Consider the following 13,343-nt stretch of genomic DNA (forward strand, 5'->3'; position numbering starts at 1 on the left):
CTCCCTTTGCCACAAAGTGCTGTATCTGTAAGTCTGATCTAAGATTAATCAGCTTTTGAGTCCACAAAAAAAAGAGGGAGCCTCAAGGAGTGAAAGAAAGCAAATCCCTATGCCAGGTTAGTCTTCTCAAAATTTACACAAGCTTTAATCAGCACTTTGCTGCAAAACAGAACAAATAAAAGCATGGTGGTTTTTTGAAAGACCAGTTTAAAGGGTTTTGAACTGACTCAGGCAAACATATCCCTCAGGGACATCTTTGATTTCTACATTGTTCTCCTGATAACACAGTGTGTTGCCAGAATGAGATTTTTCACTGTTTTTTTCACTTCTTTTTCTTATTGTGCACAGTATTTAGGCAGAAAATCTGTCAGAAAGGAATAGCTGCATATAAATGTTATTCTTAGTAAGGCTTCTGATATTATAGCACAGCATGTTTGGAATATCGATCACAGCACTTCAATTTGCAATTAAAATGATAATTTCTTTTTCCACTGATTTTTGGACTAATTTTATGCAAAATACAGACTAGGATTGACATAAGGGCAATAAAAATTGGAAGGAAGAATCTGTACTGAGTTAATTGTTAAACATATGGTCACATGCCGTGGAAGGGGGCAAGAAATATGAACCAAGAAGTGATTGAGGATATTGAGTGTCTTTATAAAGACAGAGGTTTTCATTACTGCTACTACTTGAATTTTCATTCATTTCTTCTAGCCTTAATTTCCCACACAATCTTTTTTTTTGCTTTTTCCATGTTAGAGATGATGAGCCAGAGCCAGCAGTGGTCCAGAGAAACACTGACTTCAAGGTTAGCACATTTAAGGTGAAGACTGTTATAAGTGTGATCCTTGGGATTCTGGAATACAATTTTTGTGACACACCAACAAAAATAAGGATGCTAAATTTTAAGAGATCGCATGTAATAAAGGCATGGTGATTGTTATGAACTGTCATTTTGGCTGGTTAAAAGTTGGATTTAAACACGGTTCTTTTCAGGCTAGTAAGTTTAACTGGAGGGGTTTCTTAATGTCTACAAATTTATTCAAAGACGTGGCACGCACATCAAAATTTTAGCAAGTAGTTGTGGTGGTACAGCCCCCCGGGCCACTCTGAGGTCTCAGGATAAGCCCCCAGTGTCTTGTTGCCCTGGTCACAAGTGCTGTGGCTTGAGCCCCATGAACTTGCTGGCCACATCTGGGACATCTGCAGCAGAATTATCACCAGAACAACTCAGCACGAATTGTGACCAGAAAGGCAAACAATGACCAAAGCCCATTATCTCAAGATCCTCTAAACAGTGATCAAAAAGGGAGACCTGGGAGCTCTCTGGGATCACAGTGGGATTTATGACCCAGTATCTCCTCCCAAGCTGGGTCACCTCTCTGGGTAGATTTTGTGAGGATTGAAAGATGGTCTGTTAACAATTTCATGAGGACCCAAAAGCGTGGTTTTGTGAGGCTTATCACTAGTCTGTAGAAGAATGCTGGCACATAAAAGTGAGTAATTGTGGCAGTTGCACTCCTCCCCGCTCTGAGAACTGTTGTGGCAGTTGTACATCCCCCTTTCCTTCAGTGGGGCAGTTAATGGCTCTTTTGTGAGACCCTGAGTCAGTTAGCCAGGGTCGTTAGGAGAGGAGGGGGAGGCACGGAGAAGCCGAGACGCTTCTGGAATGCCCACAGCCACATCTGATCAGACTATAAAACGGGGTTCCCACCAAAGCTTCCCTTTGTGTGGTCTTCTCGGAGCAGCGGATCTGTGCCGGCAGCCATCCCCTAAGACTGGGATGCTGTCTAAGGAAACTTCCTGGGATTGGAAGCACCTCACCTCCTTGTTTGGGTGAGTGATAATCTGTGTCCTTGCTGAATCAGGCAAGTGTGAGTCATTGCCGACCAGGCGAGTGTAGTCCTTGTCTAGCCTGGCAAGTGTTAAGTCCTTGCTGGATGAGGCAAGTGTAGTATCCTGGAGTCAGAGGGCTCTGGGTTTGTTTCTTGTGAGTGCGTGCATGCACGCTGCGGATAATCATTATTCTCATTTGCTGCCATAATTTCCTCAACTGATATTCAAACCTTTATCTTATGTTATCAGAGTGCTAGTTAATTGCATAAACCCTGTTTTGGTAGGTTCATTGGTTGTACTTTTCCGGTCTAAACAAAGTCTGTTTTGGAACTCATTTTGCTCCCTAAAACTGACTTTGGGGTCCCTCCATGGCAGTAATTTATGAAACTCAAGAAAAGGGAATTTTAACCATAAGTTAAGCCCCACGTGTATGCGATTCGATTCAGAATTATTTGTCTGTGTGTATGCAATTCAATTTAGAGCTGTTTGTCTGTGCATGTGTGGTTTGATTTAACCCCCATCTATGTGTGCAACCCTGCTTGAAGCTTCCCGAACCTTTAAATAAGTCGGTATTTTGATTATAACAAATTCCATTGAATTGCTCTGTTAAGTTGGCTGATGATTGAGGGCTGTTAAGGATTGCACAACTTAATCCTGTGATCTAGCTCAAAAACATTAATAAAATTAAACTACTCTTAAACCAAAGCTGTGTAAAAATCATATTCACAACAGTACTATATAGCATTAATCAAATTCACAAGCAGTCAGTGCAGTTCTTTTTTTACTTCTGCATTCTCCAGAATGTACTCAGTCCTTGTCCAACCAAATTTAAAAAAAACACCACTTTCTGATTTTGGTATTTATACAGTAATGAGGCATATTGATGATCAATATGCTCCAGTCTTCTTCAGTCAATATCTGAACTATAGGTCACTCTGTTAGAACCTTTTCATCATGCTTCACAAAATGAGTTTTCTCAGACTGTCTTCCCAATTCTAGTCCTTAGTTTCTTCAGTCTATTGCGTCTTTAACCGATAATCTTACTCATTTACTGCACTGATCCACATACCAGTATTTTAGTTCCCCTCACAACTGCTTATCTCTGTCTCTTAATTTTATCTCTTTAATATCTGATTTCATAGCCTCCACCAATAATTGTTTTCCTCTATTTTGTGTATAAAAGGATATTTGAAATGCTCTTTGCTGAAATGTCACCTAATTTTTTTAATCTGTTCCAATAAAGCAAATTACTAAATGGTATCATATTACTATTGAAATATTACTGTACGCTTATACTTGGCAAACATTTAATTTAATTTAACTCAGTGGGTAGGATTTTTCATTCTTTGTTTTCCTTTAATTTCTTAAAAAAAAAAAGAATACAAACTTTACAATTTGCAAATATGTGCAATGGTTTCCTTATCAAGCAGGAAAAGAAAAAAAAGGCAGCAAAACCTCTTTTTTAAAACCCTTCTACATTTTTTATAGTGACTAATACAGTACTATATGTGCATGAAAATGAATTGAAGGAACTCATTTTAAGATTATAAGGTGCCTTTAGTATTTTCCAGTAATTTTTATGAACAGGAGACCTCATTATGTTATTTAGATTATTACAGTGTACACTGCAAATTCATTTCTCATTATTGATGTTCCACTCGTATCTGTCAAATGACAAGAATTTCATTACTCCCTTCTTTTTTCCTAACTACTTTAATCTTTTGTTTAGCTCCACTATTTCCCCAGGTGCCCTCACTCTGGGAAACATTAAGGATCATACAAAAATTATCACCTACGATTTTTTATTGATCTTATGTTTTGACAACACCAACCTTCTCTACCCAATAAAAACAATAATCATCAATCTTGCATTGTAGGAGGCCTGGATGAAGTTAGGAATATGAATGAGTGGTGGGGGAAGTGCCAATAAAGTGAATAACTGGATAAGATTAAATTTCCCTATTGACTAAGAAAAATGAACCAAAACTTGCCAATGGAAATGAACTTCTAGCTGCCAGGTCTGTCAAGACAACAACATGGGATACAGTGCAATCATTTAATGATTTACATTTAGTTTAGTGAGGCCAAAACCATCTGGTACGAAGGATACTTTGGCAGATTGAATAGAGTGAGAATACTGTTCTTGTTGCTGTTATGGTCTGATAACAAAGGAAAAATACACATCCAAAGCCATTAAAAAATCATTTGCAGTCTATCTCACAACCAAAGTTAGAATAATAAGAGGCAGAGAACTAATTATAATTGTATGGAGTTTCCCAGCAGAGACATTGCAAACCAATTGCCACTTGTCTGTTCTCAAGTATTTTCAGCATGCAAATAATCTGTAAATGCATTCATTTGTGGCATCTTTTCATTTATGTGACAATATTATTACTTTTCTGTTTTCCCTGGCAATTGTTTTATTGCCATCTGGGAGTGATTAGTGAAACACTTCAGAGAAAGTAACAACATTGCTGAATCTGCCCCTGATTTTAGGTCTGGGTTAAAATGGACTCTTAATAAAATAAAATTGAGCATTCTGGGAAGACAGGAAATCTTAAAATGCTCATTTCATAGCTAGGACTGGAACAAGGAATAAGTCCTCACATACACAAAATGCAAGACTGACTAGCATGAAAGGTAGGTACTATTATCCAGACAGAGGCGATAGTAACTAACAATCGTTTTCTCAAATACCTGTCCTGATTAGACAATAGAGTGTCTCAGCTCCTCTGAGAATTGCTTCGTTTCATTCTTCCTCAATATCAGTTTAGAGAGTTGAAGCTGGAAAGCTGCTGCCATCTAACCTGGAGTGCCAACAGCTCCAGAGGTAACACAGGTGTGACTGGCACAGAATGGGGGGGGAAATTACACAGAAAAAGGAAAGACGAGTAGAGTAAGATATGAGGAGGTCTAACCAAGGGGGAAAAATTGGAAACAGATCAAGTAAGAGGTAATTTGTCATTACTGAACCTGCCAACATTCATGGTGGTATTTCTTCAGGCTGATCTTGTTGATCATCTTGCACCAGGTTTCTCCCATCCCCTTTGTTTTCAAGGCAAAGCTTGCACAGGAATACTGGGGTAATCAGATAACAGCTCAGGAATTAATTTATCTCTGTTGTCCTCCCACAGCTGAGGTGGCTTTGTCACCTGGCCTGCATCCTGACAAAGCTGATTTATGCAAGTCACTTGATTTAAATAATTAGCCCCACTGAAAGCAGGCATATGTGCAGCAACTCATGAGCCTAAAATTATTTGTTCACAAAATATTTTGCAGGTTGCCTGTGGGGTGGAGAAAGGACTAAAGGGATCAATGAATAGACTACCCATGAATTTCATAATTAGCCCTTTACGATACTGCACTATCTTCAAAGGAGATTTTAAATCAAAACAATCATGAACACAAAAATGCAAAACAAGAAAAACAACGAGAACAATAACAACAAAAACCACCTCCTGCCGCAAACTCGATTACATTAGCGATTTAATTTTATTTTTATAATAAATCTCCAGAAAGAATAAAAGAACACAACTGCAAGGTAATGTCAGCTTGATTAGTATGACTGAAAATAATACTTGTATAAATTAAGTAAAATACACTGTACAGCAATGAAGCTGAAAGGTCATCCATATTCCATATCTCACGAAAGTTCATGCATCCCACTGTGAGCCAAGAATGCTAAATATCTGTGTATGGATGTGTGAGAGATGAAAGCAACAAGCAAAATGTTATGCTGATTTGCCTTTTTTTTTAGAAAAAGTTGAATATTGTCAGATAAAAATAGCAATTTGCATAAGGGCATCATAGAGCATATGGTTTGCAGATAAGATTTTATTTTAGAATTATAATAAAGCATGTGTTACTTTATAGCACAATTATAGAGGGAGATGAATGAATGTATGTTCTGCATTTCTGTACAAATTCATACAACAAGAATTAACCTTGTTGCGCTCTCTACCTTTTTCTAAAAAGGGAATTATTCAATTTCCAGGCATAAATAAACAAACAACTTTTATATATTTGGAGGTAGTTAAACAAAGGATAAATTAGGCCCACAAATTACAGCATTACAAACATTTTCTTAATTTGATGAATTTACAATGATGCAAAATACCTGTGTCAACAAATAAACATTGCCTGTATTCAATTAAACCATTGCTTCCTTCATGTTTTAATTACATAATTAATGTGATAAATTAAACTGTTCCTCAGTGAGCCATTCAGTCTAAGCTTAGAATTGTTATTAGTGTACTTTGCCATTTGTGCACAAAAAGTAATTTGGGTCATGAAATTATCTCTGAGGCATTTCCCTGTTTTCACTTCCAAAAGAAGACACAAAACAAAAATGGTAGACACTAAAGTGTAAGTTTTACATTGCTGTACGTCATAGGAGTAGAACGTGCAGGAGAGCCAAGATTGTTTTACCATACCTGGCCAATACGTTTTCCCCATAAACTTTGGTCTAATGGCCAAAGGGGATGAGAATAATATGTCCTAACAGTGCTAAAGTTCATCCTTTTTCGTGCGTGACTACATGTAGCATTACTGAACAAAGTGTCCTTCAGCAAGAGCACCAAAATGGTTCACCCACAGGATTCTTTCCTGTATATATCAGCACGCAATGTGCTCTGTTTTTTCAGTTTATTTATGTCTCATTCAGTTAAACTGTGTGACTTACTTCTCCAGGAGACTATGGAGAGCATAATTAAGAATGTTAAAAAAAATATTAGATGTATTCATACAAGAAAAACATCATTGCAGACGAAGCTGCAGAATGCTGATAGCTGGGAATGCATGAAGGTAATGTTGTGGTGTGCTCACTTTTTTCTTATAATCTGCCCCACATTTCTGTGTTTGGCCGTGTTAGGGAAAGGGTGTTACTCCCAGTTAGGAGATAGATGCACCATTTTTAGCCCCAGCAGAGAGACAATTACAGCCCATCTCTCACGGCCGATACGTTATTTAACACAAGCACAGGCTATGGGCAATGAAAATCAATCGCAATTGTCTGAAGGATTATCCTACTTGATTGAAAGTTCCCTCAGCTGGTCTCTCTTTGGGCTTCAGGACTTCAGTGAATGTAAAGCTGCTTCTTTATTTATGGACTTTATTGGTGGTACAAACATTAACTGTTAGTTAGACATCTGTCTGGAAGTTCATTCCTAGTAATGTTCTACTTCCTTGCTCAGCAATAAGACATTATTAGTAGAACCTGCTAAACATATGGCTGGCCAAAAGCTGAGATCATCTAACCATTCAAAAGAACTCCAAAACAACAACAAAACTCTGAAAAAGCCCCAAAATAAAAATAATAATAATTCTGTAAAAAACCCCATGGGATTCTGGTCTGCCTTAGCATAGCTGTTTTGATGTTCTTAGGATGATCTGTGCTGGTTTTGTCAGGGTTAGTTTTCTTCATAGCAGCTGGTAGGGGCTGTGTTCTGGATTTGTGCTGCAAACAGCGTTGATACCGCAGGGGTGTTTTAGTTATCACTGAGCAGCACTTACACAGAGCCAAGGCCTTTCCCGCTCCTCACACACCCCACCAGCGAGACACTGGGAGGGGACACAGTGGGGACAGCTGACCCCAGGGATATCCCACATCATATAATGTCATGTTAAGCAAGAGAATTAAGGAGAAGGTTGGCTGGAGAGGCCACTGCCCAGGGACCGGCTGGGCATCATTTGGTTGGGAGTGAGCAATTGTTTTCATTTGCATCACTTGTCTTTCTTGGGTTTTCTTTATCTCTGTTTGTTATTTTCCTTTTCATTACCAATTACTATAACTTTTTTTTTTTTTTTTATTTCAATTATTAAACTGTTTTTAACCCACAAGTTTTCTCACTTTTACTCTTCTAATTCTCTTCTCCATCCCGCTGCCAGGGGAGTGAGTGAGCGTCTGTGTGGGGCTTCATTGCTGGCTGGGGTTAGACCACAACATGGTCCCACGTGAAGAAACAAGCCATGTTCTGCTGCCCTGTCAGTGCAGAGGAATGTTCCACTCTTGGCTAAATTGTGTTTCTGACTGGGAGTATATCACATTCTTGGCTTGAGGAAAGAATGAACTGTGGTGCAGCTCACAGGACTCCAGAGCTGGCAAAAATCAATACTTCTGCTAACATCTTTGGGTCTACAAGATCTCATAGTCTCACACATCAGGGTTTTTTGCCGCTCTACAGAAAGGGAAGGAAGGAGAGGTGGTAACTAAGGCTAAATATAGAGGACGGCACATGTCATTACTCTTCTTCTTGGCAGATAGAAACAAGTACAAAAAAACAGGAAAGAAAATTTTGGTAAGCACAGCAACCTAAGATGAAGGATGTGCTCTCCCCTTATCATAACTGTGCATCTCATTGGTCCATCTCACACTTTCTGCCATTTGATAGCACATAGGAAAATCCTAGTGAGGACAAGGCTCAGCTGGATAGGGTGCAGGTGAGACATCTGGATGCTGGCAGAGCAGGTGTAGCTGCAAAAAGGGATTGGGGGATGAATAAAACTCTGTATGAGTATGCTACAGGATCATTCATACTCCTGGAGTACCATCTGTTGATTCATCCCACACAATTAAACTACCACCTTACGCCTTGTCTCCCAGATGTTAGATAACAACAAGTCACCGTTTCTGGAATCTCAGAAGGAAGCACCATCCCAGATGTTCATTAGAACTAACCAAGTATTCAATTATTTTAACTGTATATGAAAATGGAATAATTCATGCAGAGGCTGAATACTGCACATAATAAGTGCTAGACCGCTCTTTTCTTTCTCTTCAGTGTGTCAGGAAGATGGGACAATACAAGCGGTGTTTCTGCTAATAAATATGAGCCCGTATGAAATCTGGAATTAGATGCAGTGAGGCTTTAAAAGTTTCAAACAGTTTTTACTGTCTCTATGGTGCATTTGAGTAAATCAGTGCAATCTGTACTAAAGCCAAGAAGTTGTCCCCATACAGCACTTTCCTACAACATCAGAGATAACATTTCAGCAATTTGAAATGAATTATTAGTTTTGCATAACAAAACATGGGGAAGAAATGCAAGGCAAGGGGAACCAAACAACCTTTACCAAACACAAAAGTTGCAGAATATTTAGAGATATTGAAGTCTCAGGTCCTCTGAGTGCTAACTGCACATTCAGCATAGGTTGGTAGATGCCATGTAGTTTCTTTCATAGTTAGGGTGGCTTGTGAGGAGTCTCAATTCCTTAGGGAAGCAGGATTAAGGTGTCAACATGAACCCCTCTTTTCTTCCTCAGAGTGCCATCAATCTACTAATGTCAAGCACTATTTGTGCAAGATGTAAGGGTTTTCTTTCCATGTGTGTGTTTTTGATCCTGCAGTCAAGAGAATTTATTTCATTTCCTATGTATTCAGCTGTTACTGGGCAAGAAGAAATACTTGACACAGACTAGAAGCTTTTTACTTGCATTCCTGTGTAACCTTCTCTTTTATCAATTTGTCATTTTGCTGATATGCTTCTCATGCACCAAGGAATTTATTAGAGTCATTATCAGAGAGCTCTCAGATTACTTTGTTGTCATGACAAACTGAGTTTTGCTAAGACCAGCTTGATGGATGGGCTAGATATTTTATACTCCTCTGGAAGACAGATCCTAGTATTTTTGACACGCATAGTCCTTTCTTGGTATGTAAAATCAAGGCATGAGTACATTATAACAGTAACTACTTTGTCATCAAAGAAAAGCTCCCAGAACTGAAGTATGAACTACTAAAACCAAATCTAAACCTGGGATTTTTTAAACACGTCATCAGCCACAGTTTATGGCAGGATAAATTACCCCTAAATTTAGCCACCCAATAGCTTGCCATTCAGTCCCTGCAAAGCAAGATATATCTCATCTTAACACAAGTCTAAGACTATAGAGAGAAACTCTGTGGTTACTTGAACTTCACACCAAGGCTCAGCTTCATCCTGATAGAGGTAAGATCAACATCAGAGCAATGCACCATAAACTTCAGACTCCATGAAGATTTTTTTAGCACACTCAACAGAGTCAAGCAAGTAATCCATCTCATCCTCAATCAGACACCTGCTTTTATTTGATCAGTTGAATCTCACCCCAGACTCCACATCAATGGTTCAGCCATACTGACTCATGTATGGAGTGATCCAAAAACCAAGGACCTGTTGACTTAATCACTCTGTTTTTCGTTCACCTGCCTATAACAGAATGTAACAACATTGAGTAGGTACCTCTGCCACCTACACTGCAGAGATAAGTCCATGAAGGAATGAAAAGTTATCTCTGTTTCTCCACTTTTCAAGGCGGCATACGGAATGCCTTATGTTCTTTTGTACAAATGCAAACTATTAATTATTTTTCTTACTCTCAATTAAGTATTTCCTTAGTTCAGAGAAAAAAATTCTCTGCGTGGTTCTGCTTTTCTTATCTTTGTGAGAAACTCTACTAGGAATATCTGGTTATGAGCAGTGACTCTACATTCTTTTATGTTATCTTAGTCTTCCTGAGGCTCTTTTACATCTCTGTAAATCTGTGAACCAATGGATATGTACTGGATTTATGCATTTGTCAGCATTTCATTGGTTTAGGAGCCATTCTGGTCATAAACCTATGCATTTAAATTACAAAGCAGTTGGGCCAAATTCTATAAAAGACAGGTGATAAAATAAATTTTGTGCTTCAGGGTGGTTGTTGCTGTCTATAAAGTTATAGCCAGCATTGGACAGGCATCAGTATCTACTTCGTTTCCACTCCAGGCCTTATAATGCTGCTCTGCAGATGCTAAAAGAAGCAGTCAGCAAATACAAGCTGACTAGCAGCTGTCACTGTGCAATGTCTCTCTTTTCTAAAAACAATTCTCTCATGCTGGACCAAAAAAAAACCAAGACCTGCTACACCAAGAAATTAATCAGTATTTGTTTTTCCCAGATCCATTTGTAGAATATGAGTCTGAAAAAGCATAGCGAAGCATTGTGGGGAAAAGCGATTCAAGCAGAAACCTGTCCTAAAAATTTTGTGACTGACAGCTACATAATAAGAGCTATCACAAATAAGAAACAGCCCTAAAAGTCACGATACCTTTCTTGTCCGCGCAATCTCATACCATTTTTCACACACCTGTCCCTATTTTAAGCATGAGAACTATTTTTCAAGCTACTGTAATCTTTAATTCAACATAAAGTATTCAGATGCTGCCATCAAAAATTGGCAAGCCTATGCTCAAGCTTATGCCAAAATACTATTACAATAAATGTAAAGTATCTCTTTCTCCTTTCATTCTCCCCTCTATTTAGCTTACTTGTTCTTTATGATAAGGTCCTGATATATAACATGTTCATATGGGTGACGCATAGCAAATAAACATGAGCACATAGTATATTTAATAGCTATCACTCAATAACAGCATCAGTTACATTATTTGATATAAAATATGAATGCTCTCCCTGGTGCACTGAAAATTCTCCAACTTTGGTCGATTCTTTATATTTTTATACATTAGCCATTCATATAATTGTTATATATGTGGGTTTTTTTCCCACGTGATATGCTCCTCTAGACTTACTTAAACCTGAAAGATATTGTACTTCTATAATATAGTTAAACAAACAAGCAAACAAAAAAGATGGGGCCTTCCCTATATTTTTTTCAAGAATCATGAATATCTGCAGACGTAAAAATTACATGAGAAATTATCAATGAAGAATGCAGCTACATATGCATAGTTTGTCTATACTGTTTGGGACAGTATATCAAAGAAAACAATAATCCTGGTGCATAACCCCAGGCAATTCAGCTCTCCTTAGATTGTGGTAAACTGCACAGAGGCTTTTTACGGTATTATTAAGTGTAAACTATTTGAATTGCACAATGTCTGATAAGCATCAGCTCATTGATTTAGTCTTACAGATAAACTCCAGTGCAGCTAATGGATTAGCCATTACTGAAATATGGATGAACTCTGTTTACTGATGAGCTGTGTCCATTAATCCTAAACAAATTACAGTGTATCAAATGCACAGAGATAATTAATCATGGTATAATGTATTTATAGTATATTAAAAGGTCATGGTGTCACTCCATGGTGACTATTACTAAATACATTTTTAATTTAGATTAGAAAAAGTTATGGGGGTCAAATCAATATAGAATAATTATTGAAAAAAAATTTGTGGATATTTACCAGATAATATTATTTACAACTTGAGCTATGGTTCCAACCAAAGGACTGATGGGATTCGATAATTCTGGTCAATAGATGAACATGTAGAATACAGTCTTAGTCTTAAGAAGTTTACCAACGAATATCATAAAACATTAAAATATCTCTCCAGTTCTCATCAGATTCAGGAATTCTTGCTAATATGCAAAAGATGCTTTAATCAATCTATATTAGAGCCCATTTTCAGTGAGAAAAAGTAGCATTTGTCACTAGAATTGTTTCTACTGTTGATAATACTTACATGGCAGTTTTGACCCTCAAAGTGCTTTCCAAACATTAGGTAATAAGCCTCCAAACACATAATAAAGTTACTTTTAGGCAGGTGAATATTCATTTTATTCAATACTTAAGGAAATACAGAATTTATGAGTTTGTGTAGGAGGAAATCATTGCAGGAAATCACAATCAGAAAAGATGACTATTAACCCTGCGTTAGCCAGTATTTCATGCCTCACAACACCAGGACACAAATGCATTAGGGTGAGATAAGTGAGATTTGAATATACAGCCCATCAACTACTTTTTAATAATAGCCAGCTCTCTGATACAGAGCTTGTGTGTCAGAAGGGTTTTCTGTTTCAGTTTGGCTGTGGTTTTGGTTTTCTCAGCCATGTAACTTTATCTAACAAGGTAAATTTTCTCTCCTAACGAAATTCATGTGGCTTAATCAGTGGCACCTTCCAACCTTTTACAAGAGAAGCTGGTCTTAGCTTGCCTCAGTTATAGTAGTTTTTTATCAGAAGAATATGCAATATGTCAAGTCAGTATGCACCAACAGAGGTAACAGACAAAAAAATGAGGTCAGTATAGAGATCATTCCATTAGGTCTGTCTTTCAACATACCAGGGAAAAAATAAAAATAATTAAAAAAAAAAAGTAAAAGTGATGAATCACTAAATAAATTTTCTATTAATTACAGGCTGATACTTGGGGGGTTATCAGACATTTTTACGCTTCCTTTTGATCCTCTCTATAGTTTTGGCATGGTCCGAACAACTTCTACTGCAGGAAAATACTGTTCCTTTTCAATTTTGCTTGAGTTATTTTACAGTTTCCAAAGTTACAAATTAATATGCTTTATGATTTGTAGTTTGGCATTTTGCAATAAAGATCAGGTTTGCCAAGCATGTTTTGTAAATGCTATTATACATATCCTAGATCCTCAGCTGCTCTGAATTAAAGTAGTTTCATTCATTTCACTCACACTTCAAGATGAAGCCCATCTATAAGAAAAGATCATCACTAACACAAGCAGTGTTTTCTTAAGCTTTGTATGATGAAATTCCGGTGGTCAAGG

Source organism: Columba livia, chromosome 4, assembly GCF_036013475.1.
Source record: "Columba livia isolate bColLiv1 breed racing homer chromosome 4, bColLiv1.pat.W.v2, whole genome shotgun sequence".
Classification (NCBI taxonomy): Eukaryota; Metazoa; Chordata; class Aves; order Columbiformes; family Columbidae; genus Columba; species Columba livia.